This window comes from Orcinus orca, chromosome 7 (assembly GCF_937001465.1).
Source record: "Orcinus orca chromosome 7, mOrcOrc1.1, whole genome shotgun sequence".
NCBI lineage: Eukaryota > Metazoa > Chordata > Mammalia > Artiodactyla > Delphinidae > Orcinus > Orcinus orca.
This window is the reverse complement of record NC_064565.1, coordinates 67454930-67469938: the sequence shown is the minus strand read 5'-3', so window position 1 is coordinate 67469938 and position 15009 is coordinate 67454930. Positions and strand designations below refer to the sequence as shown.

General features: G+C 40.9%; 1 protein-coding gene across 1 annotated transcript in view; it reads left to right on the top strand.

Annotated features, from left to right (window-relative positions):
- Nucleotides 1–4936: 4936 nt before the first annotated feature.
- CWC22 (CWC22 spliceosome associated protein homolog) overlaps nucleotides 4937–15009 on the top strand; it is a 62645-nt gene continuing 52572 nt past the window's right edge. Inside the window, exon 1 of the mRNA XM_004267382.3 lies at nucleotides 4937–5073. The gene's annotated coding sequence lies outside the window, so the exon portion shown is untranslated. The remainder of the gene's footprint in view (nucleotides 5074–15009) is intronic.

The following is a 15009-nucleotide window of genomic DNA, read 5'->3' as shown; positions in this document are numbered from 1 at the left end:
AAAGGGGAGTATCCACATATTTGAGCACTATTAGATGCAAGTCAGAGTTGACATTGATACCTGAAGATCTGAAGCAACATCATGGCTCTGCTATCGGAACAGAGGTATATGGAGGCCAGGTAATAAATGGAGTTATGGCCAGAGTCTGGCCCACAATGGTCCCCTGGATTCACAGATTAACTTGGTAGTCCTTTACCTAGTCTCAAGTGTATAATTGGGATTGACAGACTTCACAGTTGGAGCCATTTCCATATATTGTCCTTGGCCTGTGGAGTGAGAGGTATCATAGTGGGGGAAAGTCAAGCAGAAGTCTTTGAACCTGTCTCTCCCAGACAAGAGAGCAAATCTAAAGCATTAAATCACAATGCCTGGGGTATGGTGGAGATAAAGGATACAGGAGTAATAGTTCCCAGCATATCTCCATTTAATTTGACAGTCTGGTGCCTGCAGAAACCAGATGAATTAGCAGAATGACTGTAGACTACTGCAAGTTCAACCAAGAAGCAGCCCCAGTTGCAGCTGCCATGCCAAGCATAGTATCATGGCTAAAGCAGGATAATAGGACCTCAGGTACATGGTATGTAGCCATTGATTTGGAGTAAGCACTCTTTTCTATCCCAGTCAAGAAAGACAATTAGAAATAGTTAATGTCCACATGAAATAAACTGACAACAACATGCACTGACACTCTAGCCCCAGGGCTATGTTAACTCTCCTCTTTCATAATACAGTCCAGAGAGATCTAGATCATCTGGAAATTTTGTCGAAGGTCATATAGATCCATTATAACAATGACATCATGCTGATCAAACAGGTTGAGCAAGAGGTGGATAGCATGCTGGAGGAAATGTACCCTATGAAAGATCAGGGACCTGTCCCCTCGTTAGAGGTTTTAGAGTGCAGTGCTCTGGGAAGTGATAGAACATCCTCTTCAAAGTAAAAGACAAATTGCTGCCTCTTGCATCCCCTACAAGAAGGAAGAAAGCACACAGCCAAGAGGATGCTTTGGGTTCTGTAAACAACGTACTCCAGACCTAGGAATATATTTCTGGCCTATAATACCAAGTGCAACCTGGCACAAGAAAGGGCTCTGCACCAGGTATGAGCTATAGTGCAAGCAGCCTTGATACTTGGGCTAAAGGATCTGGCAGATCCTATGGTGTTAGAGTTGTCAGTTTTGGGAAAAGATGCAGTATGGAGTTTATGGAAATCTTAGTAGGAGAATCACAGTTCAGGTTCATAGGGTTCTGGATCAAGGTTGTACAACTTTTGAAAAATAGCTCTCGGCATGCTACTGCTAAAAAGGGAACGATTGATCACGAGACACTTAGTGGTACAAAATGAAACGTGTCTTACTGAACCCACCATGTCATAAATTCTGGGGGCCCAGTCACAAGATGAAAGCATTATATTTGAGACAAAGCATGAAGAAGACCAGACATAGTGCAGACCTTGACATCACCCATCACAGTTTTATCGATACTCTTCTCTCAGCTCATATTGATGGCCATGTGGGGTAGGAGGTGGGGTCTTGAACAACAAGCTGAAGGAAGAAAAAAGGGCCAAACGTAGTTCACAGGCGGGTTGGCTAAGTATGTGGATGAAGGCTTAAACTGGACAACAGCTACATTAAAGCCTTAGTCAGGAAGAGCCCTGAAGACAGAGGAGAGGTAAAATCTTCCTAATGGGCAGAGCTTTGGGTGGTATACATGGTATGGAGGGAAAAGTGGCCTGGCTTTCGAATATTATCTAATAGGCAATGGCAAATAGCCTGGCTGGCTGGTCAGAGGTCTGAAAAGAAAGAGATTTAGAAGGTTGCAGACAAGGAGGTCTTAGAGGCTTAGAGATATGTGGATATAAATACTGGTGTGGGCAAAAAGTGTGAAGATCTTTTTGTCGCATGTCAATGTCCACCAGAAAGTATACATTATAGAAGAAGAACTAAACAGCCAAGTAGACAAAATTACTCAGCTAGTTGATGTTAGCCTGTCTTTGTTAGTGGCCACCCCAGTGCTGGCATAATGGACACATGAATGAAATGGCCACGGTGACAAGAATGGAGTCTATGAAATGGGCCTATCAGCATGGAGCCCACTTACCAGAGCTGAGCTGCCTACTGCCTCATCTGAAAATTCAACCTGCCAGCAGGAGAGACCAATGCTGAGCTCCTAATATGTCATCACTCCTACTCAAGTAGCCCTTGGCAGCAAGTTGACTACATTGAGGTCATTCCATCCTGGAAGGTGCAGCATAGGAATAGATTACTTATTTGGGGTATGCATTTGCAGCCCACCAATCTTCACCGAGCACAACCATCTGGGGACTTACACAATGCCTGATCCACAGGGACGGAATACAATACAATACAGCATCCAAACAGGGAAATCAGTTTACAGGAACTGATTTACAGTTTTCAGGTGCAGGAAGGTGCCTGTGGCCATGGGTTCCACTGGTTGCACCACATGCTGCACGTCCCAGAATCTGGTGGCCTAGTATAGCACTGGAATAGTCTGCTCAGGGTGAAGTTCAAGTACTTTCTAAAAGACAATACTCTGCAAGAATGAGGTGCTGTTCCCCAGGATGCAGTAGACCTCGATATGGCTCAGGATCCCAGACAGAAACAATAAGTGGGGCCATAAACAATGGCTTCAAACAGGAATAGCCCCATTTACCATCATTCCCAATGACCCACTAAGGGACATAGTACTTCCCATTCCTGCAACTCTGAACTTTGTGAATTAGAGGTTCTAGTCCCCAAAGGTGGTATATTCTTGCTAGGGGACACAGGAAGGGTCCCACTGAACTAAGCTTCATCTGCTGCCTAGGAACTTTGGAATTCTTGAGTTCAGGAACAAGTAGGCAAGGAGTCAACACCCTGTCAGGGAAGCTAACTCATCACCAGGAGGAGGCAGGCTTGATGTTATTCGACGGAGGCAAGTAGGAATACACTTGGTACTCAGGTGATCCACTTGTACACCTCTACCTTCTCCAATAGTGACTGTAAATGGACAAGTGCAGCAACACCTGCCTGAGAAGGGGATTGTTACCAGGGGCTCAAATTTCTCAGGAATCAGGGTTTTCATACCACAAGTTTAATTATTGAGACCAGCAGAAGTGGTAGCTGAGAGAGAGAGGAAAATTTAGGATGAACTGTGGAGGAGAGAGTCAATGAGTTCAGTTGTGGCTCAAGACCAACTGCAAAGATGGGGACTGTAGTTTGTCCCACTAACTTCTGTCTTTGAAGTTTCTCTTCAGGAAGACAACAGTTCCCTGAATGTGTAGGGAGAGTGAATCTACATGGTGCAATGGGTGGACTGTGACAGACACAGAGATGTGCTGCTCAGATACCTCTTCAATAAATGGCCTTTTGCCTGGTTACAAGGAGTGTGGTTAGGTGACAGCCTTTAACTGTTACCACTTTCAAGTTCACCTCAGGTTTTGAGTTGAGGCCACACGCTTCTCGGGGAGGCTCTGGCCAATGACCAAGCAAGACAGTGTTGTAAAGGTCTCACCATTGTATCCCAGGGAGGGACTTCATCTTTGCTCTGGAGCTACCCCTACCCCATCTAGTTTTCTCCCTTTTCTTTTCATCTTTTTTACATTCTTAATTTTATCACTGTTTACTTCCTTGAGGACCCAAAAGACAAACCTAGTCTCTCCCAGTTCCACCCAGCCCCGCTAGGTTCAACTCCAACTTTCCTATTTCTGTTGACAATTGTAGAGGTGGTATTGTGCTTTTTTCAGGTGTGGATACAAATGCTTACCAGATTCATCTCCTATTATTACAACTAAAATCTATCCACTTAAATATTTTAAGACACCAAAATGCACCTTAAGCTATGGCCAAATATCTTACATATGAAAAAGGATAGATAATGCTATCATATGGTAGGAATTATCACAAATGCACCAAGCATATCAAAACTAATTCAGTCTTAAAACTATTCTGTGGGGTGGGTACTATTATCAGTCCTATCTAACGAATCAGGAAATGGGCACACAGTGTGAAGTAACCTGCCTAAGGTCAATCGTCCATGAATATATCAATAGATTCATGATTTAAACATAAGTTGTGCTCCAGTGTCTTTATCCGTAATCACTTTACTCTTCTGACTCTAGGAAGGGTTTAGCAGTACCCTAACATTGTAATAAATCAGTGTTTCAAGCAACCAGGACTGGTTTATACACTTGTTTTGAGGAACATAAAGATACAGTTGTTTTAGGAAAAGAGTTTCCAAAACAGTAACAAGCAGTTAACTTTTAGGTTTTGTTACTGTTGAAAAGTAATGTTTAAGAAAATACTTCGACGGATTACCTCTGATTTGCGTACAGACTGCTGTTTCCAAGTCGGTCAGGCAATCTCCTTCTCCTCAGCATATCTCGCCAGCTGGTACCTTAACCTAAAATAGAGGCACCATCTTCTCTACAGAATTAGTTTCTCCTCATTACTTCACTCTGTGGTCCAATATTCTCCCATTCACTTGGGCTGGAAATCTTGGAATTTAGTAGGCACTTAACATGTGGTAACATTTTTGCTTTTTTTGGTTCCTGGTTTAACTATTGTAAAAAGTCTGAAGAAGGTGTCTGCTCTCCTTAAGATTTTCACGGAAAAGTGACTACACTAAGGTCTACTTTCTTGCCAACTGCTGAGAAATAATTATAGATTAAAGTAAATTTTAAAAACTCTTAAACACAACCGGGTTTCTCGCGGGCCTCCAGCACGCTCTCTCGGGCGCTTATCCGGAAGAACCACAATTCCCGTCGTGCTTTGCTGCCTTCTCAGCCTACAATTGAGCACGTAATTTCCGTCCTCATTGGCGGTGGGTTCTGGATTTTGTAGTTTGTGTCAACTTCTCTTTTTTCGGCGTCTTGGGAAGGGAAAAATGTGGCCGGATCGACGGCTCTGTATCTGGTATTACAAGATGGTACTTTAAATAAATTAATAGGATAAGGTATCAAAGTCAGTTTAGCGTCAGGTTTTTATGTATTTCACGTTCCGCCTTCCTCTTACCGCCGGGCCGGGAAGGGGAAGTGACGTGCGTCCGGTGTAATGGCGGCGCGGTGGAGCGCCAGGTAATTACCGAACTCCGTAGACTAGCTACAGGCAGCGAACTGAAGTGGGGGTGGTGGGTTGCCAGACCGGGTGGGAAGTGAAGGGGAACCAGGAGTGGGTGCGGACTCGCTGGTACGGCCGTGGGCGACTCTGGGGTGCGCTTGGGTCTCCCGCCGCGCGTTGGCCCATGAGGTTGGGCTGTGAGTGTCGGTCGGGCCGAGGAGTCCCAGCGGGTCGGGTGGGGAGGGGGCAGCGGTGAACTCCCGCCCCGCCTGTGCGGACAGAGTAGCTTCCTCGAGAGGTTCCTGGGCCTGTCTCTCCGCAGTGGCTTTATTGTGGAATCCAGCACCAGCGCTGGTACTCTCGCCTTTCGTGTGCGTGTGTTTTGGGCGCGGATCACTTAGAGCCTCCCGAGTTGTTTGGGCTTCCCAAGGCCCTTTTCTTAGTGCCCCGGCCTCGGGCCACGGTTGTGGGATCCATGAATGGTAGTTAATTTAAAAACAGTGGAAGTTTCACTCTCATTTCTCTTTGCGGCGTAATGTGACTGATTCTTTAAAATTTCATTAGTCGTTTCTTTTTCATTCATTTGCCGCGTAATTTTTGACGCTTACTAGTATTTATTACTGGAGACTGTTCGTTCCTCATTACATGTGTTCTTCCTCTGTCACCCTTTATCCTTCCATAACCTGAACTACCACCAATAAGGTGATAACTCTCAAACTTGGGTCTCCAGTCTCCACATCTCTATCGAGCTCCAATCCTATAGTACGTACATTTGCACGTAACGGTAATATAATATCATAGTTAATTTTACTGACTCCAACTGCAATCATCAGTTTACCGATTTTCGCTTAATTCTTAAAACAATTCTTTGAGATAAATGGAGAACGAAAAAAATGGGGAAAGCCTATTCCAGATGCAAGAATTAAGTGATTGAAAGTGTGGTAAGAGTTTGCTTTTTTAGGTTTCCACAGACTAGGAATAACAGATAGAGAAACAAGCAAACTTGGGCTTCAGAAAACCAGTTAACTGGCCTCCTCCTTATCTGTATTTAAACTTGTTTTAGGATTGTCAGTTCACCTCAGTTAACATCCTACTGTGGAAAAGTGGATTTAGAATTGGCATTAAAAGTGTGATCTTGATTACAAGAAGCGTCTAGTATCTGTAGGAGGAGGAGGAGGCCTACTTGAATTGGTACTGGATGAAAGACTAGTAAACCAAAGATTCCAGTCTTGTTTCAGAACTTATTAGGTCTGTCACTTGGGGCAGATTACCTAACATCTCTAGTCTCAGCTTCTTCGTCTAAAAATTACAGGTTGTTTTGAAGTTGAAGAAAAATAATGCATGTAAGGCACTGAGACTTCAGAGGCCAAGAACCTTTAATATCCTGCCTGACCGAGTGGTTCTGAAAATGTGGTGTCCTGAATCAGGAGAATTAGTAGCGTCAGTATCTCCATGGAACTTGTTAGAAATGTAAATTACTGAGCTTCACCCCAATCCTGTTGAATCAGAAGCTGGGGAATGAGGGACCCTTCACTCTCTTTTTTGCCAGAGCATTTCCAAGATTCTCATGCCAGTTAGTTTGAGAGCCACTGTTCTAGCCCATCTCCTAGGTATCGGCTGTGGTTCACCCCTACTCCCAGAATCAGGTTTGCTGCCTTCTTTGCTCCAAAGTGTTTGATCTGTGGCCAGCCAGTATTTCCCTTATTATGCCGCCACATCCTTCCTCATGTTGCATAGCTTAGTTCCAATCACTTCTGGAGTTCTGACACTTCCTAGATTGCTCAACTGTCTTTCCTAAACCAGTCTTCTTAGCTCTGTCCTTTTTCCCAGCTGCTGCATTGTTAGAGGTTAAGTCTCCTCCCTGATGATTGTGCATTGCCAAGAGTTCTGCAGTGGCTCCTTGTATCTGAGACCACCTAAGAGTGTACAGAGTGATACATTGTGTATTTATAATGCCCATGCCTTAACTTGAACATTATTTTCTGTTTATGGTTCACTTGTATTTGGACTGAATCTTGTACTACCTGGTATATCCTTAACTTGATATAAGTCATGACTGGCCTAGAGCTAGTTCAAGAAAGAAGTGGCTATTGGTAATATAGCTGATCCCACTAATGACTTGGAGGGCTTCCTTGCTGCAGTTCTCTACTTCTCTGTTTAAATCTGAGAATCCTAGCGTGGGAGGATAATGGAACAAAAAGGCCTCTGACGTATTAGCGTTAGCAAACTTCCAGACGTAATAAACCTGTAGCCTGAATATTTTATCTCAGTATATACATTTCCCAAGTGGACATTGGAAGAGACATTTCAAGGCCTACAACAGAGTACAAACTTTCAAAGCATTTTCTTCAGAAATAATATATCTGGAGAGGAAGCAATGATTAAAGTAAGCCTTTGCTATTTGTAACTAAGTTAATAAATCTTTGCCAGTGAACAGATACCAAAAAGATGGTGTGGGCTGCCTTGGCCTGGGGACATAAGGGCTCCTGGAATTATCGAATAGTTTGGCTAATTGGAGGGAGAGACCCAGTGGAGGTTCATGTTTAACTTGACTTTGATCCTAACTCATAAATGGATCAGACTAGAATTCAGTACTTCCATCTCAAAAGCTACTCTCTGAGTCCTTTCCTGAATTAGTTTACCAGGACAGCTTTCTTCTAAACCTGGGGACAGGAGCCTCTGGAGTAGAATGTAGTGCTGTGTGTCTAGGGGATAGTTCATAAACTTCTCTGTGGAGGACACGGCATCCAAGTTTTCTTTAAAACTTAGAATGTGATTTACTAAATGGCGCTTTCATTAAATCTTCAGCAAGCCCACTTATAAAGCTGTGCAGTGAGAGTTGGTGAACATATCCGGCCCATATACTTAGTTAGGCAAGCTGATGAACAGATTTGGGGTGAGGGGAGACAAAGTGGTATGAATGTTTGAAAGCATGCAGCATCCTCAATAATTAGACTTGTTTTGGTAAGTTGAAGTAACTGCACCTCCAGGATCAGATTTCCTCTTGCAGTGCCTTCAAAGGAACTGGGTTTTTTTGTTTTGTTTTTTTTTTTTGTTCTTGTTTCTTTTTTTCATGGCAATAGGGAGGTATATTCAAGCTGCTCTCCAGGTTAATGTGGGATGAAGACAGATAAGGAATGGCACCTGATAGGACTGTCATGACGCAATTGATGACATATAGCTTGGCTGTTCCTAGAAATAGGAGTTGATATGTGGGACAAGGCTGCTGTGGTATTCCTTGGTAAAGAAGTTGTCAAAATATCATTATAGGGAGTTAAGAAATAGGAGCAATAATCAAAAGTCCACACACCTCTTTTTATATTTGATATTAGAATTGGAACCTATTAAGTAGCAGGCACTGTCCTAAGTTCTGGATATATAACAGTGACCAAGAACTTCAAGGATCCAGTGTTCTTCTACAAGGTCTTTCATCTCTCTGAGTCCTTACTGATGCTGTCTCATTGCTGGAATGACCTTTTCTCCCTTTCCTACTTGTCCTTCAAAATTCAGCTTCTAAACCCATTTCTTTCTATATGCCCCAGACCCACCTAGTTGCACTTCCTTTTTTCCAGTAGTATTGAGTTTATAACCTTGCTATAGCACTTCTCTGCTCTGCCTGATGATAGGAACTCTCATCTCTCAGACCTCAATGCCTCCTGTGCAGCTTAACATATATCTCCCCTCACTATACAACAGACAATGCCTTTAACCCTCTATTCTTAATTTGTTTCCGAAGAATAGGGGGTAAGGTAAGAAAGTAGAAAAAGACCATCTGGCTTTTTCTCTTAACCTTATACTTCCTCATTTTCTCAGCAAGTGCTTTTCTGAACCACTTTTTTTTTTTTAGGAGTTTGTAAGCTTTTTGTCTTTTTTAACTTTTATTGGAGTATAGTTGATTTACAGTGTTGTGTTAGTTTCTGCTGTACAGCAAAGTGAATCAGTTATACATATATCCACTCTTTTTAGATTCTGTTCCCATATAGGTCATTACAGAGTGAACCACTTTTTAATATAATTATCAATTATGGCACCAGCCTCATTATTATTATTTTTTTAGTTCTGTTTTCTCATCTGTACAAAATTTTTCAGTTTTTATGACCTCACAAAGGAGACTCCCCTGCACAAATACAAACTTTAAGACAAAATGAAAAAGGAGCTATTCAGTGGGTGATTAGAAGCACTAGAGCTACTTCTTTGCCATAAGATATATATTAAGTAAAGTGGTGAGGGTTGTGATATAGGTTTGAAATGTAAGGTTTTGTCTCTTTGTTATCTTGAAAATGGGTATAAATTGAGCTTAATCACAGACCAGTAAAACCCATAATGGTAATATTTGTCCAGTGAATGAGGTGCTGGGGTTAATGAGGAAAGTTAAAATTCTTTTGCCAGCCAGTTGAGCTGTGAACCAAGTGAAGTGTGGGGAAACTGAGGCGAGACGAGGTGGGCTTGTGGGAGGTGGGGTCAAGTACAAGTGATTGAGGGTACAGTAGCAGTAACGATGTCCCTTAGGATTTATTTTATTCAGCAATTAGAGGGACTGCTACCCCAAGAACTCTTTTCTGTCAAAGAGTAATATAAGGATATAGATTGTTGATACACTGAGACAGAATTTTCATTTTTGAAATTTAGAAGGAAATTTAGAAAGTGTGGAATGGTTGAATATATCATAGTGAGATTTTATTTTTTAACATCTTTTTTTTTGTGTGTGTGGTACGCAGGCCTCTCAGTGTTGTGGCCTCTCCCGTTGTGGAGCACAGGCTCCGGACGCGCAGGCCCAGCGGCCATGGCTCACAGGCCTAGCTGCTCCGCGGCATGTGGGATCTTCCCGGAGCGGGGCATGAACCCGTGTCCCCTGCATTGGCAGGCGGACTCTCAACCACTGCACCACTGAAGCCCTTTTTTTAACATCTTGATTAGAGTATAATTGCTTTAAAGTGTTGTGTTAGTTTCTGCTGTATAACAAAGTGAATCAGCTATATGCATACGTATATCGCCATATCCCCTCCCTCTTGCGTCTCCCTCCCACCCTCCCTATGCCACCCCGCTAGGTGGTCAAAAAGCACCAAACTGATCTCCCTGTGCTATGCAGCTGCTTCTCACTAGCTATCTATTTGACCTTTGGTAGTGTATATATGTCAGTGCTACTCTCTAACTTCATCCCAGCTTACCCTTCCCCCTCCCCGTGTCCTCAAGTCCATTCTCTACGTCTGTGTCTTTATTCCTGTCCTGCCCCAGGTTCATCAGACGCTTTTTTTTTTTTTAGATTCCATATATATGTGTTACCCTACAGTATTTGTTTTTCTCTTTCTGACTTACTTCACTCTGTATGACAGACTCTGGGTCCATCCACCTCACTACAAATAACTCAATTTCGTTTCTTTTGATGGCTGAGTAATATTCCATTGTCTATATGTGCCACATCTTCTTTATCCATTCATCTGTCGATGGACACTTAGGTTGCTTCCGTGTCCTGGCTGTTGTAAAGAGAGCTGCAGTGAACATTGTGATACATGACTCTTTTTGCATTATGGTTTTCTTAGGGTATATGCCCAGTAGTGGGATTGCTGGGTCATATGGTAGTTCTATTTTTAGTTTTTTAAGGACCCTCCATACTGTTCTCCATAATGGCTGTATCAATTTACATTCCCACCAACAGGGCAAGAGGGTTCCCTTTTCTCCACACCCTCTCCAGCGTTTATTGTTTGTAGATTTTTTTTTGATGATGGCCATTCTGACCAGTGTGAGGTGATACCTCATTGTAGTTTTGATTTGTATTTCTCTAGTGATTGGTGATGTTGAGCATCTTTTCATGTGTTTGTTGGCAATCTGTATATCTTTTTTGGAGAAATATCTATTTAGGTCTTCTGCCCATTTTTGGATTGGGTTGTTTGTTTTTCTGATATTGAGCTGTATGAGCTGCTTGTATATTTTGGAGACTAATCCCTTGTCCATTGCTTCGTTTGCAAATATTTTCTCCCAATCTGAGGGTTGTCCTTTCGACTTGTTTATGGTTTCCTTTGCTGTGCAAAAACTTTTAAGTTTCATTAGGCCCCATTTGTTTATTTTTGTTTTTACTTTCATTTCTCTAGGAGGTGGGTCAAAAAGGATCTTGCTGTGATTTATGTCATAGAGTGTTCTGCCTATGTTTTCTTCTAAGAGTTTTATAGTGTCTGGCCTTACATTTAGGTCTTTAATCCATTTTGAGTTTATTTTTGTGTATTATGTTAGAGAGTGTTCTAATTTCATTCTTTTACATGTAGCTGTCCAGTTTTCCCAGCACCACTTATTGAAGAGGCTGTCTTTTCTCCATTGTATACTTTTGCCTCCTTTATCAAAGATAAGGTGACCATATGTGCGTGGGTTTATCTCTGGGCTTTCTGTCCTGTTCCATTGATCTATATTTCTGTTTTTGTGCCAGTACCATACTGTCCTGATTACTGTAGCTTTGTAGTATAGTCTGACGCCTGGGAGCCTGATTCCTACAGTTCTGGTTTTCTTTCTCAAGATTGCTTTGACTATTTGGGATTTTTTTGTGTTTCCATACAAATTGTGCAATTTTTTTGTTCTAGTTCTGTGAAAAATGCCGTTGGTAGTTTGATAGGGATTGCACTGAATCTGTAGATTGCTTTGGGTAGTATAGTCATTTTCACAAAGTTGATTCTTCCAGTCCAAGAACATAGTATATCTCTCCATCTGTTTGTATCATCTTTAATTTCTTTCATCAGTGTCTTATGAGTTTCTGCATACAGGTCTTTTGTTCCCTTAGGTAGGTTTATTCCTAGGTATTTTATTCTTTTTGTTGCAGTGGTCAATGGGAGTGTTTCCTTAATTTCTCTGTCAGATTTTTCATCATTAGAGTATAGGAATGCAAGAGATTTCTGTGCATTAATTTTGTATCCTGCTACTTTACCAAATTCATTGATTAGCTCTAGTAGTTTTCTGGTAGCATCTTTAGGATTCTTTATGTATGGTATCATGTCATCTGCAAACAGTGACAGTTTTACTTCTTCTTTTCCGATTTGGATTCCTTTTATTTCTTTTTCTTCTCTGATTGCCATGGCTAAAACTTACAAAACTATGTTGAATAATAGTGGTGAGAGTGGGCAACCTTGTTCATGATCTGAGGGGAAATGGTTTCAGTTTTTCACCATTGAGAATGATGTTGGCTGTGGGTTTTTCATATTATGTTGAGGTAGGTTCCCTCTATGCCAACTTTCTGAGAGAGTTTTTATCATAAATGGGTGTTGAAGTTTGTCAAAAGCTTTTTCTGCATCTGTTGAGATTATCATATGGTTTTTCTCCTTCAGTTTGTTAATATGGTGTATCACATTGATTGATTTGCGTATATTGAAGAATCCTTGCATTCCTGGGATAAACCCCACTTCGTCATGGTGTATGATACTTTTAATGTGCTGTTGGATTCTGTTTACTAGTATTTTGTTGAGGATTTTTGCATCTATGTTTATCAGAGATATTGGCCTATAGTTTTCTTTTTTTGTGACATCTTTGTTTCGTTTCGGTATCGAGGTGATGGTGGCCTCGTAGAATGAGTTAGGGAGTATTCCTCCTTCTGCTATATTTTGGAAGAGTTTGAGAAGGATAGGTGTTAGCTCTTCTCTAAATGTTTGATAGTATTTGTCTGTGAAGCCATCTGGTCCTGGGCTTTTGTTTGCTGGAAGAATTTTAATCACAGTTTCAATTTCAGTGCTTGTGATTGGTCTATTTATATTTTCTGTTTCTTCCTGGTTCAGTCTGGGAAGATTGTGCTTTTCTAAGAATTTGTCCATTTCTTCCAGGTTGTCCATTTTGTTGGCATATAGTTGCTTGTAGTAATCTCTCATGATCCTTTGTATTTCTGCAGTGTCAGTTGTTACTTCACCTTTTTCATTTCTAATTCTGTTGATTTGAGTCTTCTCCCTTTTTTTCTTGATGAGTCTGACTAATGATTTATCAATTTTGTTTATCTTCTCAAAATACCAGCTTTTAGTTTTATTGATCTTGCTATTGTTTCTCTCATATCTTTTTCTATTTCTGATCTGATCTTTATGATTTCTTTCCTTCTGCTAACTTTGGGGTTTTTTTGTTCTTCTTTCTCTAATTGCTTTAGGTGTAAGGTTAGGTTGTTTATTTGAGATGTTTCTTGTTTCTTGACGTAGGATTGTATTGCTATAAACTTACCTCTTAGAACTGCTTTTGCTACATCCCATAGGTTTTATGTTATCATATTTTCATTGTCATTTGTTTGTAGGTATTTTTTGATTTCCTCTTTGATTTCTTCAGTGAGCTCTTGGTTATTTAGTAGTGTATTGTTTAGCCCTCATGTGTTTGTATTTTTTACAGTTTTTATCATAGTGAGATGTACTTTTAATTTAAGGCCTGATTTCTCTGTGGGTAGCTTTGCAGATATTTAAATGATCTTTTTACCCTGCATGGGTAGAATGCAGTGGAACCCTACAGGTTAGTAGTATGCATATATTTTTTAGAGGCAAGTTGGGCAAGTTCTTATAGCCAAGAGATGAAGACCTTGTGAGAAATCTTGTTAGGTCAAAACCGACTTGCCTTCTTCTAAAATGAAATGAGGATTATCTTATTATGGGATCTTCCCTAAATGGAGCATTCCCCCTACTTTCTCTTGTATACAGTGGCAGAGAGAATGGGGAGATTTGATTTTATCTCCTATTAACTGAGAAAGCAAAATCAGTGGGATTTGATGACTGACTGGGAGTGAGGAAAAGGAAACTGTGACTTGGCTAGCTTTACAGTTAATATCTTAGAGGAAGTGCTGGTTTGAGGAGAGGAGGAAATGAGTTCCAGTTTGGACTCCCCTAGTTCAGAGGGCCTTTGGGACATCCACATGGAGGTTTCTATAGGCATTTGGCGATAAAGATTTGGAACACTGTAGAAAAGATTGAGCTGGAATAAAGTCATTCTTATGACTATGAGTTGAAGATGTGAGGGTGGAGATGGTCTTCCAGAAAGAATATGGAGAAAGAAAAGATAAGCACTATTCATTTGTTCATTTAACAAATATTGAGACTTCTGTTTTGGGATTACAGCAATGAACAAAACAGATAAAAATCCATGAGCAAAGATTAAACTCTATGGGATAGTAAAACGTTAGAGGGGTGGACAGAAGAAGAGACATACAAGAGCAACACCAGATGAACTTGGCACCCCCGTAAGTTGAGAAGTGAGAACTTCAAGAAGGGGGTTAGCAGTACCAAGTGCTAGAAACAACATCATAAAATAAGGAAGTGGCCCCTGGATTTAGCAACAAGGAAGTCATTATGTAACCTTGACAAGTACTATGTAATAGTGGGAGTGGAAAACCAGATTGTGGTGCGTAAGAGGGCTTAATGGGAGATTAAGAATTAGAGGCAGCCAGTGTGGACTCATCTACCAAAAAAACCTGGTTGTGTAGAGAAAGAGACTGGAAGTAGAAAGGGGGTAGGATCCAGGGCATTTGCCCCATAAATGACATAATTTATATTTAAATGAATCAGTAAAGAAGTTCAACATATAGAATTTTTCTTTAAAACCAATTCATGTGGAAATCAATACTATAAATCAAGAAATAGCTGATAGAAATTTGGAAACACAAAAATTGACAACTTCCCTGCTGTCATAGAGCCTGCATTCTGGTGAAAAGCAGCACATAACAGGATGGATCTTCCTATGTACCAACAAAAGAATGCTACTTAAAAAGTGTTTAAGTAGTATATCCAAATGATCATATCACTTTAATGTCTTTGGTAACTTAAACACAGACTAATTTGGACTGGTTTCATCGTGTAGGAAATGAATGGGGGGGTAATACCTCCTCCCAGTTTATAATGAGTAATTTTCAATATGAATATTGGTATTACTGATTCCTTAAAATGATAAGAACTTTTAGATTTTTGTCATTTTTTTAACTCATCTGAGTCTCACTGTCTTAAGATGTTCCCAAGTTG